Below are 15786 nucleotides of genomic sequence, written 5' to 3' on the forward strand. Positions count from 1 at the left end.
CAGATTGCCAGCAACAACCATGTTGAACCCTACAGGTATAGACAATTTCCTTAGACTTGTTAACAGGAACTCTTTCCTATTCCCCCTGGGACTTTTCTTGGTTTCCTCCTCACCTTGATTGGGTATAGATTTTTCTTTTTTTATTTTTATTTTTTTTTATTGTAGTTAGTAAAAGGGTTACATGATATTTGCCAGATAGAAGGTGCATTAATTCACATACATTGATACCCTTTCACATGTCTTGGTACCCATTTCCCTCCCCCCCCACACCCCCCACCCGTCTTGGTTTTCCCCCCCTTCCCTATCAAATTTCAAATATCCAAATAAAAATAAATTCAATATATCAGATAACAAAGTGAGATACTTTTTTTAAAAAAAGAATCTAGATCATATAAATTCTTCCATTAGGAGAATCATGACTTTATTTTCCCTCTGCATTTGTCAATAGAAAGATTCAAAGGACCTTGAAATTTCCTCCTAATGACTGAGACACTTCAGTCTACTTCAGGGATTTTGTAAATGATAATAGTCTTTCTAATTGAAGTAAGATGGTATCTCGTTTGGCTTTGATTTGCATTTCCCTGATAGCTAGTAATACTACACATCTTTCATCTATGTTTTAGATGCTTGTGTTATTATAACACTGAAAAAGCTTTCCTAAATTCATTATTTCAAGACTTAATTCTTTTTGTATTTTGTACCAGTACTGGAACTTGAACTCAAGGCCTAGGCACTAACCCTGAACTTTTTTTGCTCAAGGATAGCATTCTACCACTTGAGCCACAGCTCCATTTCCCACTTTTTAGTGGCTTCAAATGATGATTCTCAGATCTCAGTCTCTTGATAACTAGGATTACAGACATGAGCAGCTAGTGCCTGGCTAAGGTTTTATTCTTAAACTTCTGGCTGGTGTTTTAGGGAAATGTACACCATCCATCTGAAACTCAGCCATGCAGAACTATTCTTTCTGCCTCACCTTGTGATGGCCAAATCTCCATGATCTCTTAACTATAGAGACCTTGGGGCACCTTGGTCTCTAGCCCAAGCTGGCCTCCAACTTGCCGTGTAGATGTAGCTTGGTCTTTCTCCTCTCCCTGGGAATCTCTAGAAAGCGACTTGGGAAATTCTACTGGTTCTACTTCTGAGATGATTCATGCCCTTAATTTCCTTAGACACAAAATGGATTCAGTGTGGCTGCCTTTAAGATTGGTTTCAGTGTTAATATGCAAACCACCTACAGTTTCTCTCCATCTTTCAGGGCTGGTTAGATAGGGCCATTCCTCCCATAACTGCTCAGGGCTTTTCTGTTAAGTAAGACCTCTACAAGAGCATAATAAACTTTGTGGAAGTGACTTTTATCAAGTTGGGCAGTGCTGTCGTGCAGAGCTTTTAGATATGACAGAAATACTTCAAACTTGCTTTTTCCACTACTGGATCCACCAGCCTCATGTAAAAACGAAGTATTAACTACGTGGCCAGGGTTTTTAATTTTTTAAAATAGTTCATAGGGGACAGATTCCAATAGCTTGGGCTCCTTTCCTTTGGTTCTCACAAAGTGTGTTTCTCTGGGTGGAGCGGGCTCGTGCTTCAGTTGAACTCAGGTTCCTTTCTCTTTGGCTTCCTTTTTCTGGTCATTTTCCTTCACCTGTTTCGGGAAGCTATCTTGGCTCTCAGAGTACTTGATATACTCAACATGTACATTAATCCTCTTGGCAAAGATCTTGCCCTTAACTTGCTTGTTCACAACAGTGCCAACAACATGCTGGGTAACACTGTAGACCCTTCCAGTTTTGCCATGGTAACACTTATAGGGCATCCCTTTTTGAAGAGTACCCATTCCCTTGATGTCTACAATATCACCCTTCTTGTAGATTCTCATGTATGTGGCCAAAGGAACAACTTCATGCTTCCTGAAGGGCACATTTACAGGATACTTCTCCTCTTTCCCTTTGTGTTCACCATTTTGGAAAATTACTGGAAGATTGCAGTTCCAGCCAAAAGGCTAGGTTTTAAATTTTAATTTATAGATGAATAACCATCTGTGGCTAATGACTACCATATTGTACTAGAAAGAGAATTCGTTTTGTTACATATAGCCAAAAGTCTGCAAAGGCAATGATTAACCCAAGAGGGAAAACAAATTTTCATTTATAGAAAATAAGCCTGGAGGGGCTTGGAGTTTGGCCTACTGGTGGAGTTCTTTTTTTTAATATTTTTTATTGTAATTAATAAAAGGGTTACATGATATTTGCCAGATAGAAGGTGCATTAATTCTGGAGTTCTTGTCTAGGATGCATAAGACCTGGGTTCAATTCCTTGGTACCACATACATAGAAAAAGCCAGAAGTGGTTCTGTGGCCCAAGCCATAGGGGCTCTAGCCTTGAGAAAGCCCAAAGACAGTCCTCAGGTGCTGAGTTCAAGCCCCAGGATTGGCAAAAAGAAAAGGAAAGAAAGGAAATGAAAGGAAAAGAAAAGGAAAGAAGCTTGGACGTAGTATTTCAAGGCTAAACATAGATTAAGGTTCCATAAAGATTATGAGCCATTATTCTTCTTATGGATAATCTGTAGGCCAAACTCTATACCCTAGAGCTGAGTGATATATTGAAATGTGAGTGCTCAGGAATGTCAGTCAGCTTTTCATCATAAATACTTTCAACTCTGGGAAATGATCTCCTATTGTTTCTTTGATTCTTATTTTCTTTGTGTGTCTCTCTGTCTCTGTCTTGTCTGTCTGTTTCTCTTTCTCTTCCTGTCCCCCATCCCCACCTCTCTGCCATGGATTGAACTCTGGATCTCCTACTTACCTCTTTTTGCATTAGTTATTTTCAAGATAAAGTCTTGCCTGGTCTGTAATCTTCCTACTTGTGTTTCCCAGTATTACTAAGGATGACAGCCATTGTGCTTTTCTCTGGAGCTTGAATGACAGTGCATGTTACCATTGGTTGAGACTGGATCTCATTAACTTATTTTTGCCTGAGTTAGTCTAGAGACATGATCCCTGATCTCCATCTTACTGATATAGTTTCTTTTTTTTCTTTGATTTCTGAGTCTTTTTGTAAATCATATTAGATATTGCTTTACCTGGGTTGATCTTGTGTTTCAAGTTTCTTTTCATATTTTCTTCTTGTCTTTTTGTTATGCATTTTGAAAGATTTCTTTTCAATTTTGTTTCCGTCAAGCTCTTTTATTTTATTTGCCTCTATATGTAGTCCATGCTAGCCTCCAACTTACTATGTAGCTCTGGCTAGGGCATATCCTGCCTCAGCGTCCTGAGTGCTGGCATTACAGGTCTGAACTATTATTATTCTGTTAAATTTTTGTCTAGAAAGGGCATAGTTAGCCAGATAAATAGAAAGCCCACAGAGTAGGAGAAGATCTGTACTAGTCTTTTTTTTTCTTTGTTTTAGTCTTTCTTTGTTTTTTTTTTTGCCAGTTCTGGGCTTGAGTTCAGGGCCTGAGCACTGTCCTTGAACTTTCTCAAGGCTAGAGCTCTACCACTTGAGCCTCAGCACCACTTCCAGCTTTCTGTACTAGTCATACAACAGACAAGGGCTTCATATCTAAAATATTCCTACAGTCCAAGAAATAAAAATCCCCCAAAACAAACTCCCAAAGAAGCAGTCACCTCACTAAAAAGAGGGCTAAAGACTTTAAGAGAGACTCCTCTGAAGAGCAGATTCAGATGGCCAAGAGACACATGAATGTGTTCATGAATGTGTTGAACATGAATGTTCAACATCTCTGGCCATAAAAGATAAACAAATCAAAACCACACTATGATTCCATATCACCCCAATTAGAATGGCCATTATCAACAATCTAACAGTAATAGATGCTGGCAGGGATGTGGCCAGAGTGGAATGCTACTACATTGCTGGGGGGGAGTGTAAACTTATTCAATCACTCTGGAAAGCAGTATGGAGATTCCTCAAAAGACTAACCATAGAGCTCCTTTATGACCCAGCAATCCCATTTCTGGGCATTTACCCAAATGTCCACAAGCAAGACCATATTAAAGCTACCAGCACAACCATGCTCATTGTAGCATTTATTTAACATAACTAAGATATGGAAACAAACAGGTGCCCATCAACGGATGACTGGATCAAGAAGATGTGGTACGTATACACAATGGAATTCTAGGCTGCTATCAGAAAGAATGGCATTGCCCCATTAGTAAGGAAATGGAAAGACTTGGAAAACATCATATTAAGTAAAGTAAGCCAGACCCAAAGAAACAAAAGCTCCATGGTTTCCCTCATTTTTAATGTTTAGTATAGCTCTAGGATTTTCCTAGTGGAGGGATCATAATAGCTCATACCTATGTATGTTTAACCATATAAGATGATGCTAAGAGAAATGAGCTCCAGGATATGGAAATAAAAGGCTTTTTTGTGGTTGTACTGAGTAAAATTATTTCTTTTTTTCTTCTTTATTTTCCCTCTTTTATTTTCTCTCTCTATGGTTTACCCTCCGTTGTCATTGTACATAATTTTGGTACCCACCTGGTGTGTTGTATATACATTTATCGGAATTAGGGAAGGAAAGAGGGACAACAAAATGGTGAGACAAAGGACAAAGGGAGAACCAGCATAACAGCGATAATCACAAGACAATATGTTGGAAATGAATTTGAAAACTTGGTGAGAGAGTGGAATTGAGCAGGGAGGGAAAGTGGGAGAAAAATATGGGAGTTGGTGATAATGTTCAAGAAGGAATATATTCAAGACCTCATGTATGTAACTGTAACCCTTCTGTATAACACTCTGATGATAAAATGAAGTTCAATTAAAAATACATTTTCCTGGGTCATAGGGGAGCTCTATGTTTAGTTTTTTGAGGAACTGCCATACTGCTTTCCATAGTGGTTGAACCAGTTTGCACTCCCACCAACAGTGCAGTAGTGATCCCTCCTGGCCACATCCCCTCCAGCATCTGTTGTTATTAGTTTTCTTGATCCTGGCCATTCAGCTGGAGTGAGGTGGAATTTTAGAGCTCCCCTATGACCCAGCAATTCCACTACTTGGCATTTACCCACTGGTCCAGAAACAGGACATACTAAATCCACTAGCACAACAATGTTCACTGCAGCATCATTTACCATAGCAAAGATATGGAACCAACCTAGATGTCCCTCAGTTGATGAGTGGATCAACAAGATGTGGTATTTGTACACAATGGAATTCTATGCTGCTGTCAGAAAGAACAACATCACCCCATTTGTTAGGAAATAGGAAGACTTAGAAAAAAATCATATTAAGTGAAGTAAGCCAGACTCAAAGGAACATAGGCTCAGTAATCTCCCTCATTTGTCATAATCAGTAGAAACCTTGGGCTCTCCTAGCAGAGATTTGCAATAGAGCAAAACCTTGATACATAAGGCCATATAGTATGACACTAAATGAAAGGACCTCTAGGATATAGAAACAAAAGTCATATATAATGAATGATTGTTGTCCTTAATGTACTATGTTATCTCTCATCTCTTTTGCTGTCCCTTGGTTATCTCATATTGTTACAGTATCTCACTTTGTTATCTGATATATCAGATATATTTGTATTTGGTTATCTGAAATTGGATAGGGAAGGGGGGAAAAAAGATGAGGGGTGGGGGTTGGGGGAGGGAAATGGGGACCAAGACATGTGAAAGGGTATCAATGTATGTGAATTAATGCACCTTCTATCTGGCAAATATCATGTAACCCTTCTATTAATTACAATAAAAATAGATGAAAAAATACATTTTCCTATGAAAATGAACTTCAATCACACACAAAACTATTGCCTGGGACATTATAGATTTCATTTTTATGACATTCTAATTTATGCTTTTTTGTCTCCTTTTTATAGAAATCTACTTTGCAAAGCAAAGACCCATATTGTGTCCCATTCTACCCTAGTTCATGTTGAGTGAGACAAGTCAAGACCTAAGGATCAAAAGGTGCATGGTATCATTAATATGTGGCTATTAAATCCAAAGAGTACAAGAGCGAGGACTCAGTAACTGCATACCCAAAGCTATGGACATGGTAATGGAAATACAAACCTAACTATATAGACATAAAAACCTATGACTCTATAGACATAATGTTTTATTTCATAAATTAATATGTTTCTATGACATACAAACCCTTAGCCTAATTGTGATTAAGTTCTAAATACTAAGTCCCAGTGATTGTAAATAGAGATTCCCTCCTTGAACACTTGAATGTTAAACTTGTCATTTAAAATATGATGTAAAAATCAACGTTAATAAATTCTTTTTTTTTGCCAGTCCTGGGCTTGAGCTCTGGGCCTGAGCACTGTCCTTGGACTTTCTCAAGGCTAGAGCTCTACCACTTGAGCCTCAGCACCACTTCTGGCTTTTTTCTATGTATGTGGTACCGAGGAATCGAACCCGGGTCTTCATGCATGCTAGGCAAGCACTTTAACCACTAGGCCAAACTCCCGGCCCCATCGTTAATAAATTCTTTAAAAAAAAAACAAAGCAAAACAAAACAATGTCGGTCCTTTCACTTGGATCATCTGCTCTCCCCAGTCAATCGCTCTATTACTTTCACTCCTTCCTGTTTATATGGTTCACTTCCCTAAAAACACAGGTGAGCCTATGTTTCTACCCATAGTAATAAGTAAAGGGGTGGTTTGACTGATTCAGTACTTCATAGTTTCCTTGCAGTTCTCTGGAATGAAAAAGGCCGCTTGAGTAGATCCTCCCTCTCTCTTCCTTTCTCTCTCTCTTACTTTTTTGATCACACACATATATTTCACAATACAGTTCCACACGGAATGCTAAGAGCACTTTTCATATTTTACAGAAGGGCTTGAAATGTGGATTTTCTAATCTTCGTAAAGTCTTACTCCTAAATTGTTGCATTACAATTTTTCAGAATTTAAAGGCTTAATGGCAAAAAATCAGGGGAGGAAGAAATATCTAAGTATCTTATTTTACATAAGTGGTTGAAAAATAAATTGGAGAAAGTAGGATTTAGTAAGGTCTCGTTGGCCCTGACGGAGGTGGTACTGGGTTGGGAGGGGTGATGGCTATGTCTACACAGTCGCCTGTCTGGAACTTCTGCCACTCAAGTGTCATAGAGTCATCTATCCCCTTTCTGCCAGATGTGGTGCTGTCAATCGCCTTTACTCATTAAGCCAGGTCTTTTAAGATCCATACAAAGAATTGCAAGATGGAAGTGTGTAGCCTTCTTTCTAGTTTCTGGGTAGACTTCTTTCACTGAGCTAGTCAGTTGTTTCAAGGTTGCATCCATCCCGATGTAGAGCTGTGACTCATTGGACAGCACGCTTCCATAGACTCCGTGTGATGGTGAAGGCTATCACTGGTGATGACGATCCAAAGCTGCAGAGGGCATGTCTTCGATTGGCTTCTCAGGCTCCTTCTTGATTTCCTCCTGGGTAACGCAATCTTCCTTCTTCAGCCTATGAGAAGCTTCTCCCTGACTGGGTTTCTTTTTGCTTTTTCTTTCTTTTTTTTTTATGAGTGTATGGGCATATGAGTCATGAGACTTTACTGAAAGGGTGTTTAGGTTGTCACACTCTAGGTTTTGGGTTAACACGACAGGGGATTTGCTTTATAGTTCTCCACTTCCATTTGGGAACTCAGGTTTTTCCCTTCTAGGTGTCTCAGAGCTTAACTTTGCACTTACTGAGAAAACTCTCTGTGGTCCACAGTGGATTAGGCCATGCCTTATTTGGTATATCTTCATTTTGTAGATAACCACTTTTTTCTCATTCTTCCACCCTGACATTCAATCTAGCCAGTTTTGCTTGACAGACTTTCTTCCAAGTATTTGTCTGTATTGTCTGGAGCCATGTCTGTCTTAATCCAGGTCTAAATTATCCATCTATCCCTCCCACTTTCCAGCTTTAGAAGTTCATTTTAAATTTGAGTCCTTTGATGTCATGTATCTTGTCTCCGCCGGTTTATGATTCATTCTCTCATATGCCAGTCCTGGGGCTTGAACTGAGGGTCTGAGCACTGTCCTTGGGCTTTCCTCAAGGCTAGCATTCTATCACTTGAGCCACAGCACCACTTCTTGCTTTTCTATGTATGTGGTACCAAGGAATTAAACCTCGGTCTTCATGTATGCTAGGCAAGCATTCTATCACTAGGCCAAAATCCCAGGCCCTTGTCTTATATTTTTAAACTGTCATTTCTGTGGAATTTCAGGGAGAAAGAAGTGATAGATACTTATCTAAAGTGCAGCTGTGAATACACTGTTAGAAGATGGTGGGGAGTTAGCAGGATCCATCTGAGAAAAGCCCAGATCGAAAGCTGCCCAGAGCCCAGGCCTCATTTTCACCTAGATTCTTCTTACAAGTTTGTGGCCACACCCAGGACTGGAGCCTCTACCAATGCCAAGTAGGCAGAGGAGTCTTGTCTCATCCTGGCACCTGGCACAGTCTTTCTTCTTGCCTTGGCTTCTAACTGCTTTGCAAAGCAATACAATCAGTTAATCAAAACAAAGGGCATAACCCAGACCTGAGGGGAAGAACCTCATCGCCTTGTCTCAGGGTCTCTGTCCAGAGGTGCCTGAGCATCTGTTCTGGATAGTAGTTCTTTTAAAGTTAATGGTCAAACTCTTCTATGCCAGCAGGTGGCAGTGAATCTAAGAGTTTTGTTTTGTCTTCCATACGTCCCTCTGGCTAGACAATGAGTTAAAGTAGCCTAGGTGAGCCTTCTTTTTAAGACCTTGTAGTTCCAGAGCTTCTCTGTGCTTTGCCCTCTTTTGAAAGGATTAGTCAGTCACATAACCCTCTCCTCATCTTAAGAAATTGGTAAATATTACCATTTGTCTTTTACCCCAAGGACACTGAAGCTTAGAGAGATTAAATACCTTGTCTAAGGTTCTACTGGTAACATGTAGCTGTCTCTTAATTCAGTTCAGTAGCTGCAAAAGGTTGCTACATATTTTCATTGCTTCAGACTGTCTGGATGTCTTTGCTTCTTTTGGCTTTCTGTGGCTCTCCAGTTTAATTCCATACTTTCTCTACTAGGTAGGACTCTGAGTATCTTCACCACCGTGTGTGTGTGTGTGCGTGTGTGTGTGTGTGTGTGTGTGTGTGTGTGTGTGCACAATGGGGCAAAGATGGGCAAAGGAGGTGGCAGGGAACCAAGGTTCCAGGTAAGAGTAAGTGGTAAGAATATGTGTTAGATGTTGCTTTAAAATTTTTAGTGTAACCCCAGGGTTTTCCAGATGTGTTGATGGTTATGACTCATCAAATATAACTCAGGACTATATTAGAAGCCATGGGGTCACTATGAGAGTGACAGCCCTGCAGGCAGCAGCTTTTGCTCCAGCCCTCCGCTGAGCGCATGCACCCACCTCACCAGACCCCTCCCAGAAGACATGACTCGGGGAAGGAGAGGTGTGGATGCTGAGAGGAGGATCCTCAGAAATCTCACGGACCAGTGTTGTCACTGGTGAGAGGATGCTCTGAGGATATGGGGAAGAGAGATGTCATCATATATTTAAGTCATTTAACCGATATGTGTCAGCCCTGGAATTTGGACCTAGGAAATCTATGCTTTTAATTGCTATGTTGGTCAAGACTAGTAATATAGTCTGAACAGTTCATGTTCTTTTGGAGGGTTACTTCCTTCTAACCTAATCTTGTTGGCTTAATAAAATCCTAAGTCAGAAAATCCAATTCTTCTCTGGTTCAGTGGACTAAACAAGCAATTGCAGGTTTTATTTGTTTATTTTTCATCATTGGTGAAATATACTGTTGGGAAGGAAAGCCATTAGGTGAGAGGGTATTTATTCTTCAGTTAGCACGCCAATCCATTGTAAGAGTACAATGGAGGGATTGCAGTTACTAAGTACAGTACTAATGCAGTACTACGGTAGTGAGTATATTTCTTGTTGAACACTGTTACCCACTCCCACATTTTTCTCCCACTTTCCCTACACCCAATCTGCACTCCAAGTTGGAAAGTTCATTTCCAACTTATCGTCTGGTGATTATCGCTGTTACCTTGGTTCACTCTTTGTCCTTTGTTTCATCACTTTTTGGTTCCCCTTTCCTTCCCTAATTCAAATAAATGTATCTACTATGCACCAGCTACCAAAATCAGATAGAGTGACGAGAGGGGATACACTACAGGGGAAAAACATAAAAAGAATAATTTCATATAGTACATTAAAAAGAACAACCACAAAGAAAAACCTTGTTTCCATATCCTGGAGTTCATTTTGTTTAATATCATCCTGCATGGTCATAGGTACATAGCTATTGAGCTGATCTTCTGTTAGGATGAGTCTAGACATATACTAATTATGACAAATGAGGGAAACCATGGAGCCTATGTTCCTTTGGGTCTGGCTTACTTAATATGATTTTTTTCCCAATCTTTCTATTTCCTTACAAATGGGATAATGTTGTTCTTTCTGATGGCAGCATAGAATTCCATTGTGTATAAAACCACATCATCTTGCTCTAATCATCTATGGAGGGGCATCTGGGTTGGTTCCATAGCTTAGCTATGGTAAATAATGCTGCAGTGAACATGGTTGTACTGGTGGAACTCCCTGTACAATAAAATTAAATTAAAAAAAGAATTTGTGGGGGCTGGGAGCATGACCTGGTGGTAGAGTGCTTGCCTAACATAGATGAAGCCCTGGGTTCAATTCCTCAGTACCACATTTACAAAAAAAGCTGGAAGTGGTGCTATGGCTCAAGTGGTAGAGCATTAGCCTTGAGAAAGCTCAAGGACAGTGCCAAGGCCCCAAATCCAAGCCCCAAGACTGGCAGAAAAAAAAAGAAGAAGAATATGTGGCATATATACACCCTGGAATTCTATGCTGCCATCAGAAAGAATGATGTCACCCCATTCATAAGGAAATGGAAAGACTTGGAAAAGTCATATTAAGTAAAGTAAGCCAGACCCAAAGAAACATAGACTCCATGGCTTCCCTCATTTAAAATAATTAGTATATGTCTAAGATAGTCCTAAAAGAGGACCATAATAGCTCAGTAAGTCTATGCATGACATATGTCCATATAAGATGATGCTAAGCAAAATTAACTCTAAGATATGGAAATAAGAGGTTTTTCTTAGTTGTTGTTTTTAATGTATTGTGTCAAGTTCATTATTTTTTCTTGGCCTGGGCATTGTCCCTGTGTTCTTCAGCTCAAGGCTATGTTACTATGTTTGATTTTGGTATCCTGTCTCTTGTAAATATATATATATATATATATATATATATATATATATATATATCTGTTCATCTGATTTGGGGAAGGGAAGGAGAACAGCAAAATGGCGAGACAAAGAACACAGGGTGAACAAATGCAACAGCAGTACTCACAAGACAATACATTAGAAATGAACTTTATGATCTGGAGGGAGATGGGGGCAAAGAAATTGGGAGGAAAAATGAGGGAGGGGATAACAATGTTTGACAAGAAATTTCCTTATTACCTTATGCATGTTACTATAACCCCTCTGTATATCACCTTGCCAATGAAATTAAATTATAAAATAGAGTACAATGAAACTTTATGAACTAAAACTAATAGATAACATTTTCATTTCTCATTATATGGCCCAAGCCAGTCTGGAATTCACTGTGTAGTCTAAGCTGATCTTGAACTTGCGATCCTTCAGTCTCTTGACTGTTGAGATTGCAGGTGTGTGCCAGCCAATGCCTCATTGTCAGTTCTTAACTAAAGGGTTTACTAATCAGAGAACACAAAAAGACTTCTAACAAGGGATTTTCCACTCCAACTAATTAGTTTTACTTTCTCCTTCCTTCCTTCCTTCCTTCCTTCCTTCCTTCCTTCCTTCCTTCCTTCCTTCCTTCCTTCCTTCCTTCCTTCCCCTTTTCCCCCAGGCAGTACTGGGGTTTGAATTCAGGCTTCATGCTTATAGGTTATTTTTTTTAACCTCTTTAGTTGCATCCCTAAACCTTTTATTTGTACCTATTTTTCATGGAGTGTCTTGTGGTTTTGCATATGTAACTAATTAATGAAAAAAGTTGTTCTTTGAATTTGCACTGACTTCTGTCTGCTATAGTATACATAATTATTATGAATCTACTTACCCTGTAACTAATTTTCCTCTCTACCCTGAGAATGAGACTCAATTTAGAGAGTTAGACCTTCAGATCTATCTGACTACTTTCTTTAGTAGTCTTTTTAACCCTGCTTAAAATCTGAGCTCAGAGCTATAGTGAAAGAATCCTCTGACCCCCCACTCCACCCAGGGACACACCATGAAACTTCCTAAATAATTTAGAACCCTTGCTGTATTGGAGTATATGATATAGATTCCCTGGTCTATGATAATTTTCTCCTGTGATCTCGAAACTTGGTGAAGGAATGTTGCAGCGGAAAAGAGATAAGACAAAATGAAAGAAACCATGTCTTAGCAATCTGTAAGGAATCAACTAGAAAAAGCTGGAACAAGAAGAGGAAATTTGAAATTATCCTTAAAGTAGTCTCACAAAACAAAGCAAAACTTGTCTTTTATACAATCTTGTAAAAAATGAAAAGAAGGCCGGGAGTTTAGCCTAGTGGTAGAGTGCTTGCCTAGCATGCACGAAGACCCGGGTTCGATTCCTTGGTACCACATACATAGAAAAAAAAAAGCCGGGAGTGGTGCTGAGGCTCAAGTGGTAGAGCTCTAGCCTTGAGAAAGTCCAAGGACAGTGCTCAGGCCCTGAGCCCAAGCCCAGGACCGGCAAAAAAAAAGAAAAGAAAAGAAAAGAAAGGACAAACTAGTCTCCAACTACAAGTCTCAATTTGCATTATTGCTTAAAAACACCAGACTTACTTTTATGGGAAATTTAGCTGTGGAAAAATGTCTTGATGATGACTTCATCAACTAATGGGTTTCACTCTGAACTCAGTAATCTAATTAAAAAACATAAACTTGGTTTGAAATATCCTGATAGTAATTAACTGACCAGTCCAGAGAGGACTTAGAACAAAAGAAAAATCAAAAAGCAAGCAAGCTTAAGTTCTCACAGCTACGAAGATACATGGAACTAGTAACTTCCTCACACAGATTTTAAATTAACACCAAAAGGCTCAGACCAAAGAATCCTAAGCCTGTAGATGTCTGTCTTCATCAACAGGATCCCTGGAGAGGAAATTATTCACATGTACAGGAACTACTGGTGGGCCCACTTCCTGTGACCTGATGTCTGCACAGGAAGTCCTCTGGGGATGGGATGCTCATCAGCATCCAAAGGATTCGGATAGCTTCTCTGGTAAACGTCTTCCTATAACATGTTTGGATAAGATTGACAGGAAGTCTGGAACAGTACTAGCCATCTTATCTGCCTACACCTGACCTCATATATCAGCAAAAAGGATATGTAGAATGGAGAGAGAAAGTGCAGGAAAGCACAGTCATCATATTCAATGAGCACATGTGAAAATAAACCAGGCAACTTGAAGGGAGGGGTGGGGTTGGGAGAGATGGGGGAGGACGATGCCAGGAGTGAGACTGATCAAGATGCATAGTACTCATGGTAATTTCCTGGGGGCTGGTGGCTCATGCCTGTAATCCTAGGTACTCAGGAGGCTGTGATCTGCGGATCAGATTCAAAGCCAGCCTAGGCATGAAAGCCCATGGGACTCTAATCTCCAATCAACCACCAGAGAACCGGAAGTGGTTCTGTGGCTCAGGTAGCTCAAGGTAGCTGAGGAGCTGAAGAGCTTAGGGACAGCACCCAGGCCCAGAGTTTAAACCCCATGTCCAACACACACAAAAAAGATAATTGTAAAACAAAGATATTTATGTGGTGGTAGCTGTAAACCAAGTATGAAAAGAGTCCTACATCCTACCTTGACAATTGGCAATCAGCATTTTTAGAAAAATTTACCTTCTTATGAAGTGGTACTGAAACCAAGCTAAGACACCTTTGGGCTTATTTGGGCTTGAAGAAGTCAGGTAAATTCTTTTCAAAAGGAGAGATAATCATAATTTCCCAATTTTCTTGAACCTGAGCTACTCTTGATCATTGACATGTATAACCTTTGGCATTTCTGCATTTCTCTAGCTACTTCCTTGACTGACAGGAAAAGTCAGTACTTACCATAGTCTAGATAGCTCATTCTAAGCTGCTGTCTAAATTGCTTCAAGAGACCTGATAGCTAGTTGATACACATAGGCTCAGACATTTGTAGTGGTATTTAACAGAAGACAAGGATTTGTAAATCATTGCTCTAGTTCTCATAATACTATTTTTTAAGATTAAAAATAAATCCCAATGGACAAGGTTGGAGAGTAGTTCAAGACAACCACGTAGGAAATAAAGCGAGGTGCCATGGCTGATGTTTGTATTCCTAGCTACTGAGGAGGCTGAGATCTGAGGATCATGGCTCAAAGCCACCTGGGCATTAAAGAATGTGAGACTCTCATCTCCAATTAACCACTAGAAAATGGGAAGTGGCTCTGTGGCTCAAGAGGTAAGGTGGTAGCCTTGAGCTGAAAAGCTCAGGGACAATGCCCAGCCCTAGAGTTCAAGCCCCATGACTCCCCCCCCCACAAAAAAAGATTATAACACTGAAGTTTCTTGTAATTCTCTGTCTAACACTACATTTCACACTTCTTAATGTACCAAATGGTTCACAGAAAAGGACTTTTGCCCAGCTTTCATTAGTATTCCAGTTGATTAAGAATGTCCATTCTTAGAAATAGCAATGGCATACTTAGCAATGTCATAATGTCTGGTCTTATTTTTTTTCTCAGATGTTACACTAGGTTTTCACAAACTTACAATTCCTTAGGAACGCTGCTCTTATTCAATGTAGATAACTGATTTCTATGTTCTATTAGGAAAGACCCAGAAACAGATTTGATTTACTTCTTGTAATAATTAGCTTGGAAAACCATAGGGCCTTCATGGAAAACTTCCAGTTTTCCAGAAACAAAATCCATTATTCAGAAAGTCATCTGACTGCAGAAGGAAATGATCTTCTAGATAAAAGAATATAGACCACTCAAACTTGTTCCAGATCCATAGTTGAAAGACTTTCAAGATTTTATAGGTCTTGCAATGGCCCTCTAAATCTCCCTCTAGGTCACTTTATAAAAGTTTCTATCCCACAGCCTTTACTCTGGAAAGATAATCACAAACAGGCCTTCAGCCAATCAAAACTGGCTCTACAATAACCTGCAGGCTCAGGTCTCCCAAATAATATCAAACCTTTCACCTTGTTTATTTGTGAATTATAACAATCAGGCTTTATGAGTTCTTACTCAAGAACTCTTCCTTGTAGAAACCATTATTGACTTTTTAAAGTTATTTCTATTTTTATTGTTATTGTAGAGTTGGCACACAGAGGGGTTACAATTACATGAATTAGGTAATGAATATTATTCTTTTTGAACCATGTCTCCCCTTCCCTTGCTTTTACCCAGTTTTTGCCTCCTGTCCCCACCCACAAGACGTACAGTTCATTTTCCATAAGCACCACTTTTGTATTTTGTTCACCATTTGTTCCTCCTTTTTTTGTGCTCCTCCACCCTCCCAAATACAAACAAACAAGACAAAAGGGAAAGAAAATAATAATAACAACAACAGCAGCAGCAGTTAAAAAATGTTTCCTTTTCTTAGAGTTTATTTCATAAAATATTATTTCATATGATCCTATGCACACAGCTATTTAGTCTTTGTGATCTGCTCCTAGACATATCCTCCTCAGTGTGTGAATGTCTAGAGTCCTATTTTACACACACACACACACACACACACACACACACACACACACACACGGACATGATAAATTATATAGGACTCCATAACTGATTTTAC

At 39.5% G+C, this 15786-nt stretch overlaps 1 pseudogene; it reads right to left on the reverse strand.

Annotated features, from left to right (window-relative positions):
• Positions 1-1597: 1597 nt before the first annotated feature.
• LOC150049930 (large ribosomal subunit protein eL21 pseudogene) lies at positions 1598-2898 on the reverse strand (annotated as a pseudogene).
• Positions 2899-15786: the final 12888 nt, after the last annotated feature.

Source organism: Megascapheus bottae, chromosome 19, assembly GCF_031878675.1.
Source record: "Megascapheus bottae isolate mThoBot1 chromosome 19, mThoBot2.hap1, whole genome shotgun sequence".
Taxonomy (NCBI): domain Eukaryota; kingdom Metazoa; phylum Chordata; class Mammalia; order Rodentia; family Geomyidae; genus Megascapheus; species Megascapheus bottae.